This window comes from Lissotriton helveticus, chromosome 5_1, assembly GCF_964261635.1.
Source record: "Lissotriton helveticus chromosome 5_1, aLisHel1.1, whole genome shotgun sequence".
Lineage (NCBI taxonomy): Eukaryota > Metazoa > Chordata > Amphibia > Caudata > Salamandridae > Lissotriton > Lissotriton helveticus.
In genome coordinates this window covers 1,561,280,772-1,561,302,555 of record NC_136065.1, presented here as the reverse complement: position 1 = coordinate 1,561,302,555, position 21,784 = coordinate 1,561,280,772, and the positions used below count along the sequence as shown (strand labels likewise).

At 48.1% G+C, this 21,784-nt stretch overlaps 1 protein-coding gene across 3 annotated transcripts in view; it reads left to right on the top strand.

Annotated features, from left to right (window-relative positions):
- LOC144755579 (zinc finger CCCH domain-containing protein 11A-like) overlaps positions 1-21,784 on the top strand; it is a 223,659-nt gene that overhangs the window by 935 nt on the left and 200,940 nt on the right. The gene's annotated exons all lie outside the window — the stretch shown is intronic.

The following is a 21,784-nucleotide window of genomic DNA, read 5'->3' as shown; positions in this document are numbered from 1 at the left end:
TGTGCCCAGTCCCCGTTTGCCGCCGCCACTTCTAGTAACTTTTCTTTTTCACTACTGTGCCCTTGATTGTATTTCTGTTCTCTCTGTGCTGTTATGCCCCTGACTGTTTGCCTGCTATCGCCGTTTCCTCCCCCTGTTTTCACTGCTGTGCCCGTGATTGTATTTCTGTTCTCTCCGTGCTGTTGTGCCCCTGACTGTTTGCCTACTATCGCCGTTTTCCTCCCCCTGTTTTCACTGTTGTGCCCTTGACTGTATTTCTTTCCTCTCTGTGCTCCCGCTGACCCACCCCGCTCCCCGCCGCTGCTCCCCCGCGGCCCCAACCCCGTCCGCCTCGCTCCCCTCGCCACCCCGCTCCCCAGCTGCTCCTCCCTCCGCTTATGGCAGAGTCCGCGCATACGCTCCAAAGGCAAGCCTGTCTGCGCCTGGACCGCGCCCAGCGCCAGACCCCCTGGCCTCCGCAGATGCCATACCATCCGCCGGACGTACGACGCCGCCACCCTCAGCGCACTCAACACCGGACGCCTCCCCGGCTGCCACCGAGCCACCCCAGGACGCACCCACGGACCCTTCACCTGCCAATCCTGCAAGTTCGCCTGCATCCGGACCTGCAACCCACCCGCACCCGCCAAGCACCAACAGCAACCACCTGAAGTGCATCCTGCTCAACACCCGCTCCGTCCACAGACACGCCGTGAAACTATGGAACCTGCTCGACACCACATCCCCGGACGTCGCCTTCCTCACGGAGACCTGGATGAACGCCTCCTCAGCGCCTGACATCGCCATAGCCATCCCGGACGGATACAAAATCACCCGGAGGGACCGCGTCAACCAGACTGGAGGAGGCATCGCCATCGTCCACAAGAACACCATCCGCATCTCGACCAAATCCGAAGACACCCTCACAGCCGCCGAACATCTTCAGTTCCAGATACACACCGACCCCAAGACCACACTCAGAGGCACCCTCATCTACAGACCCCCAGGACCCTGCACACAATTCAGCGAAGACATCGCAGACTTCATCAGCCCACACGCCCTCCCCTCCGATAACTACATCCTCCTAGGGGACCTCAACTTCCACCTGCAGAAAAACAAGGACAACAACACCACCACCCTACTTGACAACCTCGCCAACCTCGGACTCAAGCAACTGGTGAACACCCCCACCCACTACGCCGGACACACGCTTGACCCAATCTTCTCCTCCAGCAAGTACATCTCCTTCAGCCACTCCACCGGACTCCACTGGACAGACCACAGCTGCGTCCACTTCAGCTTCAGAAAGACCACAACTCACCACCTCCCGCAACAGGTTCCCCGCAGGAACTGGAACAAGATCACCACCGACCAGCTCACCGCATCACTGAACAAGAACCCCCCCCCCCCCCCGCCAGATAAACGGACCCCAACCAAGCAGCCCACAACCTCGCACAGTGGATCACCAACTGCGCCGACGACCTCGCACCCCTGAAAACCCATCCCAGCAGGCCCGGAAGCAAGAAAGCCCCGTGGTTCAACGATGACCTCAAGAACTCCAAGAAGAACTGCCGCACCCTCGAGAAAGCCTGGCGAAAGAACCCGACCACAGACAACATAACCGCCCTCAAGCACGCCACCCGCAAACACCACCAGCTGATCCACACCACCAAGAAGACAGCATTCAAGGAACGATTAGACAACAATGCACACAACAGCAAGGAGCTCTTCAGCATCGTCAAAGAGCTCTCCAATCCCAGCGCTGGAAACAACGACATCACTCCCTCACAAGACCTCTGCGACTCACTCGCCACGTTCTTCCACAACAAGATCGCAGACATACACAACAGCTTCGGCGAACAGACCACGCACCCAACCACAGAACCGACGCCCCCCACCACCACCCTCCGCGACTGGACCCCAGTAAACACCGAAGACACCATACGGACGATGAACACCATCCACTCCGGATCACCAACCGATCCATGCCCTCACCACGTCTTCAACAAGGCCGACTCCGTCATCGCACCCCAACTCCGGGACATCATCAACTGCTCCTTCAACACCGCCACCTTCCCGGAGAGCTGGAAGCACGCCGAACTCGGCGCCCTCCTGAAGAAACCATCGGCAGACCCCACCGACCTCAAGAACTACCGCCCCATCTCGCTGCTCCCGTTCCCTGCCAAAGTCATCGAGAAGACCGTCAACCGGCAGCTGGCCGCCTTCCTCGAAACGAACGGATCCCTCGACCACTCACAGTCCGGCTTCCGAGCTAACCACAGCACTGAGACCGCCCTCATCGCAGCCACGGACGACATCCGAACCCTGCTTGACAACGGGGAAACAGCGGCCCTCATCCTCCTGGACCTCTTCGCAGCGTTCGATACTGTCTGCCACCGCACCCTAGTACAACGCCTCAGCAACGTCGGAATCCAAGAGAAGGCACTGGAGTGGATCATCTCGTTCCTCGCCGGAAGAACCCAGAGAGTCCGCCTCCCCCGTTCAGATCTGAGGCCACCAAAGTCATCTGCGGCGTACCACAAGGATCATCACTCAGCCCCACCCTCAACGTGTACATGAGCCCCCTCGCAGCCATCGCACGCCAACACAGCTTCAACATCATCTCCTACGCCGACGACACCCAGCTGATCCACTCCCTCACCAACGACCCCGCCACCGCCAGAACCAACCTACACGAAGGGATGAAAGAAGTCGCCGAGTGGATGAAGAGCAGCCGCTTGAAACTAAACTCTGACAAGGCGGAAGTCCTCATCCTTGGATCATCACCATCTGCCTGGGATGACTCCTGGTGGCCCCCGGCCCTAGGCAGCGCACCCAAACCAACAGACCACGCACGCAACCTGGGCTTCATCCTGGACTCCTCCTTGTCGATGACCAGACAAGTCAACGCCGTCTCATCTTCATGCTTCAACATTCTACGCATGCTCCGAAAGATCTTCCGATGGATCCCCACCGAAACCAGGAAGACGGTCACCAGGCACTTGTCACCAGCTGACTAGATTACGGAAACACCCTCTACACCGGAACCACAGCCAAACTACAGAAAAGACTCCAACGCATCCAGAACGCCTCCGCACGACTCATCCTGGACATCCACAGCCACATCTCCGGACACCTGAAAGATCTGCACTGGCTCCCCGTCAGCAAAAGAATCACGTTCCGCCTCCTCACCCACGCGCACAAAGCCCTCCACGACCTAGGCCCCAGGTACCTCAACAACCGCCTGACCGTCTACACTCCCACCCGCCAACTACGATCGACCAGTCACGCCCTCGCCGCCGTTCCACGCATCCGAAGAGCCACCATGGGAGGAAGATCCTTCTCCTACCTGGCAGCCAAGACCTGGAATTCCCTCCCCATCCACCTCCGTCTTACCCAAGACCACCTCTCCTTCAGGAAGCAACTCAGGACCTGGCTGTTCGAGCAGTAGCGGACAACCCCCAACCCCCCCAAGCGCCTTGAGACCCTCCGGGTGAGTAGCGTGCTATACAAATTTCTTGATTGATTGATTGAAGCTGGTGATTTTATGAAGTTCATGGGAAGCATGTATGGATGGAGAAATAGATTCTAAGACCCAACCTATGTCCTCCCCAATTGTCTTGTCCTTTAGTGGTCTTCTCTCGCTCTTAGTTCATCACCTTTCAACACTCCTGGTTTCACCCACCCTCGCTTTACATGTACCAGTTCCAGATTTTCCAGGGCATCAGTGGTATCTTTCTGTATTACCATCTCTTCCTGTAATGTAGAAACTATGTTCTCCGCTTCAGTTATCCTTTCCGCAAATTCCAAGCAAGATTTAGCTACTCAGCGTATTGAATTTTGCAGTGCGACAAGTTCCTTGCGTCGTTTGACTTTCTGTACGGGTTTCATCTCTGTGTGTCATTATGGTCTCCTATATCTGAGAGAGATCCTTTGGGTGCTCCTATGGTTTACACAGAGCTTGTATCGTTATACCCCCTGGGTTTCTCAGATTCTCTTCATCCAGTTGTGTGCTTCTAGTCTAAGTCCATGGACTATTTGGTGACACCCCCCCCCCATCCCCGTGAGCATAATTCTGGCAATTGTAGTGCTTCATCTTCTGAAGAATTAGAGGAGTCTGATAAGGAAAAGAAATGTTCACCAGTGTCGTTCTCAGACTGGTCCATGGGGTTAGCATATTTTCCATCCACTGTCTGGTAATCTTAGTGGTTTCCAGGATTTTAATGGTAGCTATTAATTCAGGGAACTTCTTCCCAGATGATGTCTGAGCCCTATGTGTTTGCCCCCCAAGCCAGCCTGTCTCACCTAAAGCTGACAAAGAGGTTATTCTAGTGTTCGAATCCTGTCCACCCATGTCATCTCCTGCCCAGTAGCCAAGTCAGATGCATATTTGGAGCCCGAACCAAAACCAAAGTCACCCGGATTTCCTAAGCTCACCTCTGTGTGCTGAGCAGCTGGGACAGCTTCTCCCAACAACCGCTCCTCATGTTTGGCGCCAGCCCTCTTTTCTTTTCTGGAAGGTAGGAAGATCGCTGGGCTAGTTTTCTTCAGTGGTCCGGCAATCCGCACTTTTTCGTGAGCCGGAGCATCCTCCCCGGCAGCTGATGCTCCAGATCATTGTTTTTCTTCCGGGACTCTTCCTGACCTGGAAGAGTCTCCTGCAATACGAGTCTTGGCCCCTCTGGAATTTTTCGGAGGCATAGTATTTGAGACGTGCTCGGTTCCAGCTGGAAGCAGATAGATGGCTCGCGGGAGGCTCAAAGCCAGTCAGGTAAGCGGTAGCACACACCACTGAAAAAGCATTTACAATGCAATGGTCTCTGCATTATTAAAGGTAGAGCTATTGGCATTGCTCATGACTTTTTTTTTTTTTTTTTTTTTTTTTTTTTTTTTTAAATCGTCAATAAATGGCATTGTCATTTACATTGCCAATAGCTTAATCGTTAAATGGCATTATCATTTACAATGCCAATAGCTTAATCACTCGCAAATGCATGACCTATTGCATTTACACCCACACAGAGCCACACACCGATACAGAGCCACCCACAGTCATTCACATAGAGCCACCTACACAGTCACACACACACAGAGCCACACACACACAGAGCCACACACACACAGAGCCACACACACACAGAGACACACACACACAGAGCCACACACAGAGCCACACACAGAGCCTCACACACACACACAGAGCCACACACTTTTGCCATCCAAATTTCCATGTTATTTTAAAGTTTCGATTAACTGTAACAGCCAATTCATTTTCACGTCTGAACCCGTGCCTTTAATGCCCGATAGCTCGAAACTGGAATTTGTGAAAGTAAAATGGTGTTCGTCAGTCACAGAAACTAATAGCATTAAGAGCTACAGTGGTCCCTGCATGATGACGTAAGCATCACCACACATCATGACAATGCTTGTGCATTTTTTGTACTCAACCCATCCAAGATGGTTAAACAAAAGTATGTGAAAGCAGAATATCAAGCTGACCAGTAGCAAATTGCAGCGGGGGTGGGGGGACCGAGAGAGACAGACCGAGAGAGAGACCGAGAGAGAGAGAGAGAGACCGAGAGAGAGAGAGAGAGACCGAGAGAGAGAGAGAGACCGAGAGAGACCGAGAGAGAGAGAGACCGAGAGAGAGAGACCGAGAGAGAGAGACCGAGAGAGAGACCGACAGAGAGAGAGAGAGACCGACCGACATAGAGAGACCGACAGAGAGAGAGAGACCGACAGAGAGAGAGAGACCGACAGAGAGAGAGAGAGACCGACAGAGAGAGAGAGAGACCGACAAAGAGAGAGAGACCGACAGAGAGAGAGAGACCGACAGAGAGAGAGAGACCGACAGAGAGAGAGAGACCGAGAGAGAGAGACAGAGACACAGTTTGTCTAGGTTTGTACAGAGAAGCTGGCAATTTATAGACACAAAAACTTTCGGAAACTTCATCAAATATTTATATATTTTAAGTCCAATTGTGCCTAATAAACACCGAGCTGCCATCCTGAACTTAGACCCGAAAATTCAGATTCATAACCTTAAATCTATTCAGTTTCAGATTAATATCCTCTCACAAGCTAGACTAGTAAAAAGGATTCCAGCTGTATCAACGTGTTTCCACCCAGCTAGCAGGTAGGACAGACAGCTGAAGGTGGCTAGAACAGAATACTCATATAGAGCCCGATTTAAATAGGTAATTTACATGCAGAGAATAACCACCCATGAGGCTCTTCACCTACACCCAGGCAGAGATCTCTCGAATAGAATACACAATTTCCGAGTTAAAATCTGCCTAGATTTAGACCTATGAGGGGTAGAGCCTTCTCCAATAAAATATAAGTGGGAACAGTTATCAACTTCCTAGCTTTTTGTAGAGTCCTTTGGCACCAGAACAGATATCTTTGTACAGAAAGTGATATGGAAAATGAATTAAATACATTTGAAAATATATAAAAAATATATATTTTTAACTTCCCTTCCCCTAGGAGCAACACACTAACAGGTCAACAAACACACCAGCTCCAAAAAGAAATAAAAATGAACACCCTACTAATATTTCAAAGTTTGAAATATATATTGTGTTCTCAATTCATAAATAGAATATGAATGCCCCTCTCGTGCTATCGGTTGTATAGAATGTATTACAAGCTTGGTTACATGTTACGTTCTAGGTAAAAATTATACAATTGTACTTACGCTACCAATGAAATTAAACGAAATTAATAGTTGAACACATTTTAAATCCTAAAAAATGCATCAGCAAGTAGTATATAAATGTTGGCTATTGTACTTCGTTTTGTCAGTAGTGTTTACCCTAAAAATACAGATGTTTATTTTGTGAACTGAAATGGTCTCACTGGTGTGCGTTTTTTTATTTGCATGCTTCTCCCGGAACTCCACCCATTTATTTGTAATCAATTCTGATGTTATCAATTCCTCGTCTCTCCCACATGTGCAACTAAAACCCATAACCTGTGAGCAGAGACCGCTCAAGAAAAAGATGAGAGGCAGAGATCTTTAACCCCACAGCTAGTGCAAGCCTGCATGGAGGTACGACTGGGGAGCGCATTGTAGCGATGGAACGGCTACACCACTGCTCCCAAAAGAACACCGGGCTCAGACCATGAAAATCATGCAGCCAAACTAAACTGCCTGAATCTCCGCGAGAACATTCAGATGACTGGCATTTTATTTACACAAAAAAACAAGCAGTGGCACTATTGTATGCGAGGGTGAACACCTGTACCGAGCAACACAGCAAAGTGAGTGCCTCTAGGTGCTTACGAGCGGGGCAAATACAGTCCGGTCTATTTTTATGCTTACGACGCTTTCAGTCTGTGCTGTGCGATCAGCTGTTTGCAGATCCTAGTGATCTGCTCAGGATCACACAATTCTGTCAATAAGATAGGGCAGCTAGGATCATAACTCCGCTCTGATCAGTTTTAAAAGGACAAACTTACCCACTAACCTGTCCAGTACCGCTTCTCCGTTGATGCGATGGGGTAGTTATTGGCAAGCAGCATCTATTTGAGCCAGGTCATCCTGGTGAGATGCTACCTGTAATTACACAGTCTCTTAGCAACCGGATGGGATCTTTACAGAAGCACCTATGGGGCTAGGCGGTCCTCTCTCCTGCCCTGACACGTAGCCCCGGGGTAGGCGGCGCTCTGCACATGGAGGATGAGAGGCAGAGCCTGCCAGGGTTCCGATTTCACCCGCCCCTGGCTCACTCCCGAGACCTCTGAACCCCTTGGATCCTCCCACCACAGGGGTGGCGGCTGGAGGGTCACTGGTTACCGTCTGCTGAGGTGGCAGGGAGTGATGTGGAAGAGGGACTATGTGCAGGGCGGAGCCTTCTGTTTCAAGCCTGGCAGGGCCAACTCAGCCTGCACACCTTCACACTTTGTCTACAAAGAGCTGCCATTGGTGGTTGAGGGGGAAGGGGCAGTGGATCCGTGCACACTAGTATCCTACAGGTGGCCCCATTGAGTCTAAGGCCTGTCAATATCTGTGACCTGTGGGTGCCTCGCTGCATTGTTCCTGGGCTCACCATGAGTTTGTAATTCTGTTGAGCACCAGAGTATGTGTGTTATGTACGTTTACACATATATATCAATTAAAGGTACCCAGGAGTAGCTGTTTCTACCGCCTACTGGCCCTTCTCTGTCCTTGAGACTGGCCTGAGGAATAATGAAGACAAAGTCAGGCACAAAACGTTTTGCCAAAGCCCTGTTTACTTGCTGTGGTTCAACTCCTTGTCCTACCCTCAGTAGCACGCAGGAGGCGGCTGAGGGGCTGGGGGTTGACAGAGATCATGACCCTGTGATGTAATTGCCATGTGCGTGATGTCACTTCCGTTACTCCTCACTGAATCAAGACATCCTCGAGTTTACGATGTTTTAGTCCATTCTTAAGATATTTGAAAATGGCGTCTTGGCGCTTTGCAAGACACCTCAAATAACCATTCGTTGCACAATCCCCGTCAATATGTTGTATTATATACATACGAAATACGTTTGAAATGCACAACCTGGCGCTTTCTGCCCACCTGCCAAGCTGCAGGTGACACGCCCGCGTGCCAGAGGTGATCTGTCACCTGGTCCCATCGGATGTTATGACCTGAAAAAAGTGACATGGGCAGCAGATTCCTTTTCCATAAAGACAATAACTTCGCGCGGATCAATAGCGGTTTATTTGGACCCTCGGCACGTGCGCTGTCGGCTTTTCCCGCCGCCTCGCTTAATCCAAAGCGTGAAGAATTATCCGCCAGAGCGTCCACTGCACCCCACAGGCAAACCCCGGGGCCTGGAACATTCGGGGGGCGGCCTAGCATCACTCGGGGGACCTGAGCGCTGTCGATGTCAATATATATATTCTTATGCCTTTTTATAAACTTAGAAAAAGACACGACCCCCATAAAGTAGTTTGCCTTATCGACGTTTGAGTCAAATTTCCGCCGCTTCTTTGATTGAGTGCGGAGGTTTGCTTCGTCCCTGACAAGTCATCCATCATATCCAAGCGCCTAACCTTGCAGTAAATGAACGGCGAGGCTGCTGTTTGTGCTGCTGAGTTTTAAGGTGGCGCACACTGCCACGTCTTCGCTTCTCAGATGTCCTTAAGATTGCTCTGTCTGTTCTGGCTGAAGGGGTTTATGCAATTGTTGTAGATGTAGATGCATCTTAATGTATATTTCCTGTACCTAGAGTAGTTCACAGGGCAGCTCCATTAAAATGTTAACAAGGAATAGTTACCTCACCCTGATCTTCTGGTTTTACCGAGCAGTAAAATGGCGGCCGCAAACATCCGAAAATTTCGGATTCGGGGGCGTGTTTAGGCGTTCTGAGTGACGGATGACGTCACAGGGCGAAAGAACGCCAAAAACACGCCCCCGAATCAGAAAGAGACGGGGCTTTATTGGAGTGACTCCCCTCTCCTCCAATGGCTGGCCTCCGATTAGGAAGCCAGCCAATGGAGGAGAGAGGCGGGTTCAAGCCCCTATACTCCAAAACATTAAATCTCCTCCCGAAGACTGTGCAAGCGCAGCCTTCGGTCCTCGACCTAAAAAGGTGTATATCCCACAGCATGTCTTTCTTTACGCGGGGGAGGGTATTATCCACTTTTCATTAAAGCCCTCCTCTCCGCCACTGACTGCATCCGCATGCTGCTCGACCAGGGACACACTGTGGCCCTCATCGTTCTAGACTTCTCTGCAGCCTTTGATACAGTCTCACATCGCATGCACGCAACCAGACTTCACAGCGCTGGGATACGGGGATCTCCCCTCAACTGGATCCAATCCTTCCTCTCCGGCAGAACCCAGAGGATCAGACTCCCTCCCTTCCTCTCCCAACTCACCGACATCAACTACGGAGTACCCCAAGGATCATCGCTCAGACCCACGCTCTTCAACATCTACATGGCCCCCCTCGCCGCCATTGTCCGTATGGGCTCAGCATTGTATCCTACGCCAAGGACACCCAGCTCATCCTCTCACTCACGAAGAATCCCGAAGGAAGTAATGAAGAAAGTGGCAGCCTGGATGAAAGACTGCTGTTTGAAGCTCAACTCAGAGAAGACCGAGGTCCTTATCTTCGGACCATGGACCTCCGCCTGGGACAACACCTGGTGGCCCTCGGGAATCCACCCACCCCTACAGACCACGCACGGAACCTCAGCATCATCCTCGACTCCTCCCTCTCCATGAACCGCCAGGTCATCGCCGTCACTTCCACTCGTTTCAACTGCCTGTGCATCCTCCGTAAGACCTTCAAATGGATACACCCCCCCGACTGCAGAAGGACCGTCACCCACACGCTCATAACCAGCGGACTTGACTACAGCAACGCCCTATACGCAGGAACAGAGCTGTTCTACACAAACTTCAAACCATTCAGAACGCCGCAGCCAGACTCGTCCTCAGGACGCCGCGTCACGAACACATGACCCAACACCTACGAGACCTTCACTGGCTCCTTGTCGAGAAGAGGGTCACCTTCAAACTCCTCACCCACACTTACAAATCCCTCAACAACATCGGCCCCAAATTCCTCAACGAAAGAATATCCTTCCACATACCCAATAGGAACCTCTGCTCCGCCGACCTCGTCCTGGCAGAGGCCCCCCGTATCTGCAAAATCAGAACAGGCAGGAAAGCTTTCTCCTGCATCTCAGCCAGGACCTGAAACGAGCTCCCGGTCCACATCAGACGCTTCCCGACCCTGCACTCATTCAGGAAGGCCCTCAAGACCTGGCTTTTCGACTGATCCGTAGCCCCCCTTCTCCTCCAGCGCCTTGAGACCCTTGAGAGGGGGTGGTGGACGATCAGGCGCAATCGCTTACTCGGCTGACAGAGCGGCCACTATCTTGCCTCTCAGACCATCAGCTGCACCCTTTATGGCTTTTTGTGTGTTTTTTAAGTCTACTCACAGTTGTCTTCAGAACACTGCACAAAGTAGCAGCACATGTAAATATAAAATTGCATGTATGAAAGTACATAATGATTTTTTATTTTGCCTGACACTCTTGAAACCACAGTGCTTACACAGGAAGTAGACCCTATGCAATGAGGATTTGTCACCCTTTCTTAATGGTTTAACAATTCAAATACTTTAATCGATTTTAAAGGATGAAATCATGCTAGTGAGCATAAAAAATAACAATCAGCACAGCCATACATGAATAAACTTTATATATGTTACATAAAAATATAAATGTGCTTTATAAAAAGTGTATAATAATTTTCAGGAATAAAAGACCTCAAGAACCAACACCCTAACAGCCTCCCCTAGCATCCTGAGCTATAGACCCCCCGTAAGAAACCTTGACACATGATTTTGTAAAACATTTATTTGCAAAAGTTGAGAGTGTAAAAGGACAGTCCTAGCCTGATAAAAATCCACAGTTAAAAAAAAGGTTTTAAAAACTTATGTCAAGATTTTATATAAGGGGCATGTGAGTATAATGTGTAAAGTATTGTATTTTGAAAGCTGATCACAGGACTATGTGGGCAATTCAGAGTACTTGTACCAAAGTGCCTCGGGATAAAACAGCTGGTGAAACAAACCCAACCTGAAATATGTCAATAAACGATGCTGATGATTTGAGATATCACCGAGCAGGTATGGCTCTATCCCGAGTACTGTTTTTTTCCACAAGTTTCTGGTAGGACAGTAACGTTATTTGCAATTCAGAGATGTATTGATTGATATAGACCTTATCCGAGATCCACAATATGTTAAAATAATCGATACAGATTTCCAGTCCCATAGTATTACTCCATGCATATTTAGTTGCTAGCCTTTCAGATTCATCCAAAAAGTAATGCACTTGCCCTAGATAAATGGGCAGTGGATTGACCGAGAATATATGTGGCTATCCATGGCTTGAGCAGGTACACATTCAAAAAGGGAGTGGTAAAATTGGGCCAGGACACATACTGTGAATCCACAATATCCATGGCTTACCATTTAATGTGGATACCAGGTATAGGAAGCTGGCTCTTCAGGTGATATAACTGATATGCTCTGCAAAGAGTCCAGGGGTTCCCTTAAGAGTGGAGAGGGCTTGTTATGCAATCCCAAAGTGCTCTGTTGGGGGGTAGCGTGGTCGAACAGCCTTAGGCTTAACACAGACTAGTACAAGACATCTGCAAATACACTCAATGATCAATCATTGACACACACGACTCAATTTGGAACTCTCTACCACCGGAAATCCAGAGAATCTCCCCCAAGGATGCTTTCAAACTGGAAGCAAAAAGATTCCTCATGAACAAATTCCTACCTACATAAGAAGAGCGATTGTCAGCTCTTAGCGCATCGGACACACTTCAAGAATGGATGTCACTCCGGTACTGTTCTATTGTATTTGCTCCTCTTGCCGTTATATAATTAAAAGCACATTATACGCCTAGCCAAGGCCTATATTGGTCCTTTCCTGTGCACAATTTTTGCATTGTCTATGTATATTCCCTATTTGACTCTCGTACTGATGTTACCTCATTCCCTCAATTTGTAAAGCGCTCTGATATCCTTCGGGATCAAGTTCGCACTATATAAAACTTTATAAATAAAGAAGGAGATCTACACCAATTTACAAAAATTGCAAGTGTGTGTGTATATATATATATATATATATATGTGTGTGTGTGTGTGTGTATATGTGTTTCTGTATCAGAGAAAATCGTTCAGGTAGGTATGTTTTTAAATATAAATTATTTTCATTGCGAAAAGTTGACAGCGCAATTTTAGAGTTCTGCAATGTTATCGTATAGAAGGAAGAAAAAGGTCTGCAAACAGGTACAGTGCTGTGACTTAGGGAACCAATCTCCAGGAGTTAAGGTGAGTGGTGGGCAAGGTCCAAGGCCCCACCCCCAGTACAGCAGCACAGTCAGCTGGGTGCAAAACAGCATTGGGACCTCAATAGGTTTTTATGGAGATCAGTTACTGCGAATAAGGGCTGCAGGTTCTGGTTGGAAGATTGGTTGGGTTGAACCAACAGTGGGGTTCGCGTCTTGTGATGCTCGGGGACGTAAGGGACACCTGGGGCCCTCTTCCCCACGGCCCGGTGCCAACGGATGCAAAGTTGGCTTTAGACGTCAGGTTTTTTTACCTGGAGCAGTCGCGGGTGCCTGCATGTAGAGGCTGCAGTTGACTTTAGGGAGTCCACGAGGGGTGAAACCACAATGGACTTGAGCTCTGGGGGGCTAGGGGACACCGTTGGCCCACTTCAACTCAGGCTGGGAGCGACAGGTGCAGTGGTTGCTTCAGGTGTCCGGTTTTTGCAGTTCCAGAGGCCTCAGAGTCTTTGCTTCAGAGTTCCTGCAGTGTGCAGGAGAGCAAGTCCATTGTTCACCAGAAGTCTTGGATCCTTATTGAAGGCAGGCAGTCCGCACAGGTTTCTCAGGTCAACAGCTGCAGGACGAGTTGTTTTTGATGCACATTTTAACGAGACATGCAGACAGGCCAGCAGTGTTGGTACCAGATCAGCTGGTTCTTCTCTCATTTTGCAGCTCTTCCGTGTCCCCAGCCTTCTTAGGTCATCAGGATCTGTTACTCTGGTGCCAGAGACTCCCCTAAATACTGAAATTAGGAGAGTGTAGGGTAATAGCCAGTGGCGGATCCTCCGCTAAGATGGAGGAGCTTTGCCCCACTGCTCAAAAGGAAAAATAAAATGATAACCTATAGTTATTATAATGTTATTTTTCATATTGCAGTCAGGTGCTCTGTTTCGGGCGGGGCTGGCCAGAGCAGGTGGGAGGAGTGGTGGCACTCTCTAAGTTTGGCCGGATGTCTTGGGCCGGCCAAACAGTTGTGAACTTAGCATGTCTGAGTGCCACGGCACACAGAATAATCACAATGCTGCAATGCAGCGTTGTGATTGGCTATGGGGAGCCTGGGAACCTGGGTGCTTTTTGCTGCCGGGACTGAATACAGGAAGAAGGAAAATGAAGAGGACATATGAAAGGTAGCAGCGGGCCGTTCCAAGGTAAGCGTTTATTTTTCCAATCCACTACCCCTGTCTGGTAGCAGCCGCTACTGCTAGTATTATTCCCCCCCCCCCCCATATGACCACTTCCTGTGGGAAGTGGGCATAATACTGTCCTATAGATCTTAAGTATATCTTCACAAATATGGCTACTTCTTAAAAATCACATCCACCTCCGTATAGCCCCCCTTAGGGTTGATACTAGTTTGGTGGTGGCACGTCTACCTGACTAGCTACTTTTCCTGCCTGTCCAGGTGCAGGGGGGTGGGGGCAGAGGAGAGGAGAGGGTAGACATGGCTTCCTCTACTGTGAGGGGAGCCAGCTTTGCATTCCAAAGGCAGCAGCTCATTTGAAGCTTGCCAGTCCAAGGAAGCTAATCAGCAGGTCATCCTGTGGGAATGGGGGTGTTACACCCTCTTCCTAGACAGGCTTCTGTTCTGGGCCTCCTGAGAACGTAGGCCCTCACCCTAGGAGGTCAACACAGTGTCTTGGGTGGCAGGCTGACAGGAACCAGTTAGGGAGCACACTTGGGTGGCAGGCTGACAGGAACCAGTTAGGGAGCACATCAGACTCTGGTAGGTTTTCAGGGGACACCGCTAAGGTGCCCTCTGAGTGCACATAAGCCCATCACTGGATTCAGTGTGGGTTTATAAATCCGAGATGTTTGATACCAAACATCCATATATTTTCAGTGAAGTCATGATCTAGCTGGGGAACTCGTTTTCACTAGTGTCGAGCACGTGTTTTAAAGTGGCTTCCTTGTCCGCTTTCATTGGCTGTAATAGGACTGACCAGCACAAATGCATATCTGCTAATGCAGGTTTGCCCTCACATGTAATATTCAGCACCCTGCCTTAGGACCATCAGCCTGCTGTTGGGGGGACTTATAAATATCACATGCAACGTTGGGGGACGTGGCACGCAGGGAGGTGTGAAGTGACGTGTTTTCACTTTTTTCTGCACCAAGACTCTCAGTCTGCAAACGCAGCCTTGGTGAGGGGTCCTTAGTGGCACTATTTAAGTTTCTGCCCTTAGGGTCCCTTATTAGTACCTCAGGCCCTAGGTACCGGGGGTACCATTTACTAGGGACTTACAGAGGGTGCTAAAGGTTTTGCCAATTGTGGAAACAATTGTATAGTTTTGTGAAAGAGCTGTGGCACTGGGAACCTGCTTATCAGGAACCCAGTGCACTTCAATTCAAAATCACATCATTTACCAGGTAAAAACCTGGGGTGACCATGTCAAAAATTGCTACTTTCCTACCCCAGTTTATTTAAAGGCACACATTCCTGTTCCCTAATAGTGCCACAAGGCGCTATGGTTTGCAAATGTATGCAGCACTTATGGGAATAATATAATTTATCTTGGCACATATCATGCCAGCCCTTTGACTATATCTTTAGTGCTTCGGCCTACTTCTCTTCATAACATACAAAGATGTCCTCTCCCTTGGTTGTCTTCTATTCCCACGAAGTACTCCTCATGCTGCAGCACATTCTAAATGCTCACCTGACGCCAATGCTATACTCTTCAGCCTAGTGAATTTCAAACCTTTTCTTATCACACAGATCCCTGCAAATATCTCACAGTTTGAACATGCAGACACTCGACCAGAAGCCCCATCTCCCACATTCCAAACTTGCCCCTTTGCCTATCTACCACTCTTCCCTTGCTTTTCTCCTAAAGTCTTCACCTTTCCCCTCAGTATGCTGTCCAGCCTCCTAGTCTTCTCAAAACACATTACCTCTATATCACAGCACGAGGTAGTATCCAGTCACAGACCGGGAACAAAACAGGAAACAATTGCTAACTCTACCCACCCTCAAGATAAAACCTGTAATTACACCAGCCTTACTTTAGCACATCCTGTTTTGTTTCCTATCTGCGACAGGATACAGGGACATAAAAGTGACTGCTTGGCTTTCACCTCTATCAAACAAGAAGAAAGGCCACTTGATTGCTCCCTGGGCCAAGCTCTGAGGAGCACCTGTGGCCTACAAGGGAGAGTGGCATGTCTTGTCCTCCCTTGACCTGTTGTCAGGCAGGTAAGTCATGTGGGGCAGGCCGCTGAGAATGCTGCAGAGAAGTGATTCTCGTGGCCGGTACCTCAGGGTCCTACTCCACTGATGGCAGGCTGGGGGGGGGGGGGTCTTTGGAGGGATTAGGACTTCTGAGGCATGATCGCATCGGCGGACACATGGGTTTTAGTCCTGAACCCTGCTCCGCTTTGAGCGAAGTTGGGGCTTGTGGACGGCATATGCTGGTTGCTGAAATGCTCGGATTTAGCATCAGCTGCCACATGTTGGAGGTCTTGAGCCCTGCTCTGCTTGAGCGGAGTCAAGACTTGCAGAGTATGCGGACCTCCAAGTTGACCCCCAAGGCCGTATGTATGCAGTGTTGAGTCCTGCTCCACTATGCCTGCAGTTTGGGGGCATAATATGCTGGCTGCCAAGATACGTCCGATGTATCTTGACGGCCGCGAATGTTGAGCTGCTGGACTGTGCTCCGCTGATTCAGCGGAGTCAGAGTGTGTAAGCGTCACATGTTTCGAGAATGAGGAATTTCCTAGCTATAGTGAAGGAAACTTGTGATCCTATTAAGGACGCAGAGACAAGAATTGTGCAGAACTTTCTTCACTTTTTATTAACATCAGTTGAACAAAAAAAAAGTTATCCCGCTACAACTCCCATGAGTCCTTAGGAAGTGTCCATGACAACCAAAAACGAATAGCAATATTGTCCGTCCATGCAGTCCTTCCTCTTTGTTCACTGCTGTCAGTTAAGTCCATCATTCCACTTACGACTCTTTTGGGGTTAAGGTGTTTGGAAGGATTAAGCGCGTTACTAACATTTCACTGTGCTGGTGAATTACTTTGTTGTAGTTTCTAGACCAGGTTAGAGGACGCGTATTGAATGCTGGCAAAACGTCTGGGATTTTAGATTTATGTAAATACTTTTAAAATTAATTGTCACTTATTGAAAGGACTTTGGCGGCTCAGCATACTACACACAACTTTAGCGCTAACGCGGAGTCCAGGAAGCAGACCCGCTAGAAGAGTAGCGCTCTAGTTGTTGCTGGTGCTACCGTGGTTCCCTCCCACCACACATCACCTCCTATAAGAAGAGGGATGTATTGTCAGCGCAGTGGACGAGCGCAGCGGGCGCACCAAAGGCAAGCCCGTCTGCGCCCGTCCGAGCCAGAGACGTGCCCAGGGCCAGAAGCCCTGTGCAAACTACTAGGCATGTCTACACAAAAGAGCAATTATACTGCTTTAACAATCAAGTATGTGACCCACACACCATAGCACCAGGCTTAATAGAAATACTGCATGCTAACTGCAATATATGTGAAGGGAATGCACTGTCATCATATCCCCTTCTAGAGATGGATGTCCAGGCCACTAAAATTCCTATCAAATGTATTTTACTAAATACCAGATCCATGGTAAAAACACAAATTCCAGCTTGAATGTATGATTCAACTGGAAAAAACGGATTCGGTTTTTCTTACTGAAACCTGGGCAAATGAGAATAGCGATCCAGACTGGCATAAAACAATTCCAGCAGGTTATCTTGTAACTAACCAAGACCGAGTAGGAGCTAAGGGCGGAGGAATTGCGATAATATACCGCTCGGACCATTCGGTCAAAACAGGCCCTGAGCTCATAGCTGAGACGGAGGCTATTTCTTTCTCCATAAAACTGAATAAAATAGAAATATTCCCAGGTTTGCTAATCTATAGACCCCCTGGACCCAAAGCAGGATTCTTAAAAGCTATTTGTAATCACTTGGAAGCCTGTTTAGACACGGAGCATTTCACAATCCTGGGGATTTTAACTTCCATTTGGAAAACAAAAGTAATCCCAACACATATTGCCTGCTGGATAAGTTAGCTAGCCTTGATTTTACTCAGATTATTAACGAGTCTACACATATAGCAGGACACACACTGGACGGGATATGTACCAATAATTCTGGTTTATCAATTAGTAAAAATCTGCATATTCAGGGGTGTGGAAATTTTTTAAAAATCTACTTGGCCAAGGGACAAAATGTCACAGAAATCTACTTGTCCTGGGAAGATATTTGCTTGCCCTACCTACTCCATAACTCACTAATGTAGGTTTGCATGGAGAGAACCTGCACTGAAATTAGTGCAACATACTGTCCAATGCAAGTCCAATTATGCAGTGCACAGTCATGCACCCTTAAAAGCAACTGTTGTACGGGCTGATTGTACGGCATGCATGTAGATGCATCATTGTGCACTGCACCCAATTATCATACTGGCATGTGCCAGATTTTTAAATGTAGAAAAATAGTACCTAAAGGCAGAGTGCAGACTGGTAATTGACTACATTTCGTGATGAGTCTTTGGCACAGACTGTGTGTGTTAAAATATGAACCTGTAGGACAGAAGGGTATTCTCCATAACAGTGCCAACTCATAGATTTTTAGTTTAAAAAATACTCACATGTGGTGCTCTGATCAACGTGTGGATGGAAAGAACTGCACTTCTTGGCAGAGCTTATGAACTGTTCATGGAGCAAACATTACATAGCAGAGGTGCTGTGATTCACTGAGGCAGTATCCACAACTAAACAATACACAAGAGGAAGTAATGGGCAATTAACTCAATCTCTCCTTTTACGCTGCTGGGCAGGTGTGGTGCGATTATATTATTGTGCATTCACTGCTAGATCTTCACATTCTTCTTTCACACAAGAGGTATGTGCAGCATTGGCAATAGCAGCACAGGGTTCTCTTGTGCAAAGTACTGGTACAGTTATGGCACCAGCAGAGTACGCTTCCCTAACAGAGGTGCAGCTCAGCAAAAGATGTGCACGTTTCTCACACTGAGATTTACAAAGTAGTCACTCTTTTCTTTAAAATCCGAGTTCTCTGCCACTTGTTGCTCTCCTTCCAATGTCCCCAGCTCCCCACTGTCCACCCAGGTGTGTCTGTTATCTTCAAGAAAATCGTGCAATTCAGTTGCTGGATGTTGACATGGGAGTTGTAGGAAGCCGTGTGAAATATACAGTTTTAACGTTGCAGCAACGTGTTCAATCCGTTTATTTCTTTCAGAAGCTGAGCATTCCAAGGGTCACTCTAAGGGGTGATGCTTAGATATTTCAAAATTGGAACATGCATAAAGAAGGCACAAAGACGGGCACACAGGAAAAACATCCAGTGGCAAATTATGTAGGGATAGAAAAACAAACCGTTATGTCGACTTAAGACAAAAATTCACACAGGTGGAAGAGTCACTTTTCCATGGATCTGGTATGGACTTGTTTTTGCCGCATAATTAGACCTTTCGTGCCGCTTTATTACAGAGGCTCTGCTTACTTAGCACAAACCACCAGAGCGCTGTGCACGGTGGGGGCAGTTTAGAATAGGTATAGGAGACTAAAAATGCAACCAAATAAAAGGTACACGATAACAGTAACGAGCCCAAAACGTGGACAATAACCCGTTTCTGACAGGATTAAATCCTATAAAGTTGACACGGATATTAGGCAAGATTGGGAAGTAAAGTGTGGGCACTGATGAAGCGAGAAGACGAGGAGCGAAGAGGTGGGGGGATTGGAATAAGGAAAAGGCAAGACTGTGGGGGAGGGTATTGGTAAAGGAGGCCTCGTTTGGGTTGCGACGTTTCAATGCCAAGAGTGAACAGTGTGAAATATGCTGCACACACAGCATTGCCTGGATCACAAAGATACTTTCTGTCTGCTGCATTATGTGGCCGTTCTTTTATTCAAACCTAACGTTATTAGTAGAACTCCAGGATAAAAAGATGCAATTAAAAAATAAATCTATTTACAGCGCACACATAATCTTGCAAGGTGACATTTTCTGAAAACCTGCCAGGTGTTTAAAGTATGGTAGTTTTCGCCTTGGCCCGAATGCGACCTCGTCCATAAAAGCAGAGACAAAGTTAAGGTTAATATCTCTCTATGACGAACTTCCTTTCATCGTGTTTCACTCATGATCAACGCTGCACTGATTCCATTGTTAAACTGCCACAGGCGCCTCATTGATCGGCCGGCATCGCTGGAGAGGCTCCTTCCAACCGTATTGTAAATTATGTTAACCATTCGTTTCACCCTGTGCATCGCTCCTTGAACCCAGCCGATAACATGCAGCATCACAGTTCACACCATTTTCTTAAGGCTGTGACCGCTGCATAAACCATTATCGGACTGACTCACCTGCCGAGGGATCCGGTGGTGTAGTGAAAAGTAATTAAAAGACATACTGCCCGAGCACAATTGCCAGAGTCCCTCCCCCGCACCGTGGGGGCTAATGTTACACCAGTTGGGGGGGGGGGGGGGGAATACACTGTGTCTGAGACAGCAACCTGCCGATTCCAGGAAGTGCCCCACAGTGCACCAAAGACGAATGGAGTGGCCTGCCTTGGACGGATAGCACTGAACCGGGGATCAAGTCACTCGGCGGCAGAGAGGCAGCGGAAAAAGTGTTTCGTATCTCTTGGCCCACCCTTGGATTTTCAGCAGCTGTGTTAAGCATGTGGGCAGCACCAGTATGAAACCCGCACTTTTCACGCAGAACACTGGCGTTTGGCTCAAGACTCCCCCGACCAATCACTGGCTAGAGCACAGTCACGGGCTTCCAGCCTCTCAAAGCCTGTGAGCTCCAGAGTGCCTCAGCTCGTATTTTTATAGTTATTTAATGTCTACTTGCCCAACGGACTATTTAGACAATAAATCTTCTTGCCCATTATAACAATCTACTTGGTTCGGGCGTCAGGCGATATGATTCCCCCACTCCTGCATATTGCAGTGTACTGATCACTCTGCTGTTTATTTCGATGTAGCACCAACAACATCTACTAGAAGACGCATTGCTCGCTCCCCTAGATAATAAATACAGGATATGAAAATCAATAGATGAATCACAACTTAGATCAGCTCTTACAAAAGGACCGTTAATATCCAATGATTTAAACCAATCCATTGAGGATTTCTATAATTGGCTAAACACAGCAGCAGCTAAGGTGGCGCCTGAGCTAACTAAGAAATCTATAATGAAAAAGGTTTCATCACCATGGTATTCATCTGACTTAAAGCGGATAAAGATCAAATGCAGACAAAAGGAGCGACTCTGGAGATCGCAATATAGCACTGATCATAAAAAGGAATATTGTGCAGTCCTTTAAGAATACAAGGCCGCAATTATACAAGCAAAGTCTGCCTACTTTACGATAAGAATCCAAGAAGCTGTAAACTCCTCTAAAGAACTATTTCAAACGGTCAATGCATTGATGAGATGTCCACGTGACATAATGTTCACGCCAGAACAAGAATTTGTAAATAAAATTGCCACTTGTTTTCCAAAACAAAGTGCAAACAGTGTATGATGATTTAGAAAAATCAAGACATAATACCAAACAAACCTAGTGCAATCAGAATTTATGAAGGAACATGATGGCTTGCTATCTTTCTCCCCAATCTCAGAAGAAAGGGTGGAGGAATTGGTTCTGAGTATAAAGTCTGGCTCCCCTCTGGATCCTTGTCCCCCATATATAGTTCACATGGCATCAAAAGCTATCAGCTCTGCCTTATCTCCACTAATTAATAAAAGTCTGTCTGACGGACTGTTCCCCAAGGCATGGAAAAAAGCCTGTATACGCCCACTTTTGAAAAAAACTAAAATGGACCCACAGGTTGAGATGAACTATAGACCCATCTCCTGCTTGCCATTTGCAGCAAAAGTATTGGAAAAAGCCATAAATTGCGATCTGATGGCTTTTTTGGAGGCAAACAATCTGTTAGATACCACTCGGCATGGTTTA